Consider the following 4768-nt stretch of genomic DNA (forward strand, 5'->3'; position numbering starts at 1 on the left):
GTACGTAGTCTTGGCTTACAGTTACAGTCTTACACAAACCAGATATACCGCTGTACAAAAACTTTTCAAATCCGTGTAAATTTCACTTTCTGCTCGACTTTCAAATCGGAGAATCATGTTGAACAACAAAACAACACCAAACTCTTGAAACAAAGAATCAAGCGTATTATTAATTTACATATTTTGAATTGTTATCCTTTCTTGTATTCTCATTCTTTCCTCGAAAGAAAGTTGAAAAAAAAAAAAAATCTAAAATTCATTGAACCTGAAATTTTAATATACCGGATGGGCCGGGAGAGAAGTGTCACCCGAATACAGGGTGGCTCTGTTTCATTCTTTCTCTCTCCATTTTTCTTTATATCCTTCCTGTCTCTTTATTTCTCTTTTAATTTTTTGGCCATTCTCTTCTTTTCCTTCTTTCCGTCTTCCTTCCTTTCCTTCTTATACTTCTTCCATTCTTTCTTTTCCTATGCCCTTAGTGTCGCCACCAACTAGCTATACATATAATATGTAAATGAATTAATTCCAGCCATAATTAATAACCAAGATTACTGCCCATTATTCAGACTCATTGGGTTTGAACTTTACACTAGTTGTTTCATTAAGTGGAGCCAATTTGTAATGCACTACATTGTAGATTAATATTGTCGCCACCAACTAGCTATACATAATATGTAAATGAATTAATTCCAGCCATAATTAATAACCAAGATTACTGCCCATTATTCAGACTCATATTAATAACCAAGATCACTGCTCATTATTCAGACTCATTGGGTTTGAACTTTACACTAGTTGTTTCATTAAGTGGAGCCAATTTGTAATGCACTACATTGTAGATTAATATACTTGGACAGTTAGATATAGTATTATATCTTACCTATGCCATTCATGCTAGTATGGTTCTCAGCAACTTGACGGTTCTCAACCATTTTATACCATTACTATGATTAGGTTCTCAACAACTTGACGGTTTATCTGTTAAGGAATGGTTAAGAGTGTAATCACTATAATAGCGTATCTTACCTATGCCATTCATGCTAGTATGGTTCTCAGCAACTTGACGGTTCTCAACTATTTTATACCATTACTATGATTAGGTTCTCAACAACTTGACGGTTTATCTGTTAAGGAATGGTTAAGAGTGTAATCACTATAATAGCGGACACTGATTGGGCGCTGGAGATCATTACCAACAAACAGGTTAGGCTTAAGCTTTAAACTTTAGAGTTATCAGTAAGAACAACAATACAGAAGAACTTCCTTTGCAGAGATTGTACCCCAATTTGATGAGGTACATATAGGAGTATGTGTATTACATTGAAATTGATGATGTATAGAGTGCAAAGTGATAAAATGTGGTCCCAACTTTGGGGACTAATGGATCAACGACAAATGTTTAACATACACGTTCCGCTTCCTCGTTTAATAGACTGTGCTTTAAGACGACATGGACTCGAACCACCAACCTCCAGCCAGATCTACCACACCACTGCGATTTGTCTGACTTTTTACTCGAAGAGTCGCAGCTAGTGGCTGGTACTGCTGGTGGTAGGCGACACCACTGACTCAGTGGAACCAGCCATATAGCTTACCCAGCATTATCAGTGGAACCAGCTTGCTTACCCAGCAGTAGAACAAAACCATGTCAAGGATATTGAAGAATCGGGCGTTCAACAGGTAACAGGTTGACTAGACAAAATAATATATGAAGCTTGTAAATCTGATGACTCATCGAGAACTGCCACACCAAATACAGCTACCTACGTGAACTACTAAGGTAAATAAATGGGAATAAAGATAAAAAACTGGTACCGTTAGTGGGTTTTTCTGTTTCAGTGATATAATGATTAAGCTATGTCCACACTTGGGATTGAACCCACGCCCTCCGGTTTACCAGGGCGTCTTGACCACTAACCGGTACCGTTAGTGGGTTTTCCTGTTGCAGTGATATAATGATTAAGCTATGTCCACACTTGGGATTGAACCCACGCCCTCCGGTTTACCAGTGCGTCTTGACCACTAACCCCGAAGGCAGGGTGATATACCATATATTGGTAGGTACTAGAAACTAGACATGCAATAAGTGTTTTATTTTTTTAGGTGTATTTGCTGACTAATCATTGGTTACTGATACCAGCGTCGGAACTTGGACCTCATATCAGGGGCCTTCTTTAATGGAGTGGGGAACTTTTCCCGGCAGACTTCTTCTTCTTTTTAAAGAGGTTGGGTAGAGCGAACTGTAACTGCCAAGGTCTTTTCCTCCCGAAAGCAAAGAGAGAAGGAAGTTAGGATAGGAGAAAGCCAGCCGTTCCGAGAACGAAAATTATCCGTTCGGGATAAAATCCGCCCCGGGCGGGAATCGAATCCGCGACCTACACTTTATTCTAAAGGAAGATGAAAATCACAAATGACAAAGCCCAATAAAATTTACAATTTAAATAAATACGACGTTTTATTTCAAATTGAAATAATGGAAATCTTATTTAATAATAATATTAAGCCTAGGTATAAGACCAATAGAAAGAGAACTTATGAATATAGAAAATCAAATGAAATTTATACAGTCACCGTGTTTAAAATTTTATATCGGGTAGAATCATGGGAATTAACATGTCTTTTATATTACATATAAGGACGAACAAGGATCAATTCTATACTATTCTATTTCCAAAGTTTAAAATTCAATTCTGCATACCTACCTACCTGGGTAGAAACAAGGAAAATGAGTTAGAAATCACACAATTCAAGGGGTGGGGAGGATATAGAAATATTTTTCATATTTTTACATTTTCCAGTCGAAAAAATTTAAATTTATTAAATACTTACCTACCTCTTAAGTAAAAAAAAAAAAAAAAATCGCCGGGTTTTTACAAATTTTATCCATCGTGAAACGAGCCGTTCCGAGAACGAACATTATCCCATCAGGATAAAATCCGCCCCGGGCGGGAATCGAACCCGCGGCTTAGTGCTTACAAGGCAGAGACACTACCAACTAAGCTGACTAGGCTGGCGGAAAAAAGTTTGATAGATGGAATTATAACTACTGAGGTCTTATCGTTCCAAAATAGAAGGATGGTAGGATAGGAGAAAGCTGGCCATTCTGAGATCACGAACCTTGATCTAATTAGGATAACGTTCACCCCGCCAGCTAGTTAGCTTAGTTGGTAGTGTGTCTGCCTTGTAAGCACTAAGCCGCGGGTTCGATTCCCGCCCGGGGCAGATTTTATCCTCAATGGATAGTGTTCGTTTTCGGACACTAGGTATCCATTCCTTCTCTCTTCGATTTCGGGACGATAAGACCTTGCAGTTACTGTTCCCTCTATCTAACAAATCTCCTAATAAATAAATAAATAAAAAAAATCATTTGTTGAGCATTACCTGTACGATTCTAACTCTTCCTGTGCAATCTTCTGCTTCTTCATAGCATCGCTCACTTTCTTGTCCAAAGTCTTCAGTTCATTCTTCAGGACAGCCATTCTCTCCTCGATAGTTTTCAGCTCAGACTTGCTATTCACCAGCGTACGCTTGCGTTCTTCCACCGAGATCTCTTGTAGTGCCTGGTGATAACAAATATAGCCGTATTTTATTATATATTACTTTTTTTTTATTCCACCAAAGAGATATGAATTTTCAAATTCAACACCCTGACGTCCCTGACTGCCAAAGCATATTCCATGGTGATCACCCACAGAAACCCTTGTCTTTAAACATTTCTCTTCACACGAGAGACAGACTCTTTAATTCTTTGATTTTTTTCATTAAAAAAATAGCAAAATTTCACTCAAAGGTTCTCTTTCAAATAACCATTGAAAATACATAGGTGGCCTGTGGCAGGAAGTGTGTAAGCCCAAAGCGGTGGACAATGGTTTTGAATAACATTCTAATATCTAACCTCGAAATTTTCAAGCGTATTCTAAATAAGCAGGAGGTTCCAGGCTCCGTTATGGACACACTGGTGCGATGGTCCACAGTTTGGACGAGGGTCGATGGTCCACAGTTTGGACTAGGGTCGATGGTCCATAGTTTGGACGAGGGTCGATGGTCCATAGTTTGGACGAGGGTCGATGGTCCAGGTTTCACTGCAGGTAAAGTTCTCAATGACTTGACCATAGTACTGGTCAGCAAGTTCTGCGAATTTACCACCACGCTGGCGGAATATCTGCAGGACTTTGGTCACACTATCTCGCCCGTTCAGAATTGGCTGTAACACACAAAACACAAGCCGTGAGTACCTGCATAGTACATATGTGCCAGCCTAGTTAGCTCAGTTGGTAGTGCGTCTGCCTTGTAAGCGCAAGGCCGCGGGTTCGATTCCCGCCCGGGGCGGATTTTATCCTGATGGGATAATGTTCGTTGGCAGCAAGTGTGTAAGCCCAAAGCGGCGGACGATGGTTTTGAATAACATTCTAATTTCTAACCTCGAAATTTTCAAGCGTATCCTAAATAAGCAGCAGGTTCCAGGCTCTGTTATGAACACACTGGTGCGATGGTCCACAGTTTGGACTAGGGTCGATGGTCCATAGTTTGGACGAGGGTCGATGGTCCATAGTTTGGACGAGGGTCGATCCATAGTCACTTACCCGTACTAACTCTTCATGTCTACGTCTCAAGTTGTTCTCCAGCAGATTCTCTAGCTTGTTCTTCTCCTTCTCAAATTTGAGACGATTGGAGAAGGCCGCCTTGTTTTCATTGGTAAGACGTTTGATTTCATCATTCAGATTGTCCATTTCTGCCTGATCAGCCACCTGTGGGAAAATAATAGTTC

General features: G+C 39.8%; 1 non-coding gene across 1 annotated transcript; it reads left to right on the top strand.

Moving 5' to 3' along the window:
- The first annotated feature begins 4256 nt into the window (after positions 1-4256).
- Positions 4257-4329, top strand: Trnat-ugu. Its single transcript has one exon. It is a non-coding gene; the product is annotated as a tRNA-Thr (tRNA).
- Positions 4330-4768: the final 439 nt, after the last annotated feature.

This window comes from Diaphorina citri, unplaced genomic scaffold (genome assembly GCF_000475195.1).
Source record: "Diaphorina citri unplaced genomic scaffold, Diaci psyllid genome assembly version 1.1 scaffold78, whole genome shotgun sequence".
Taxonomy (NCBI): domain Eukaryota; kingdom Metazoa; phylum Arthropoda; class Insecta; order Hemiptera; family Psyllidae; genus Diaphorina; species Diaphorina citri.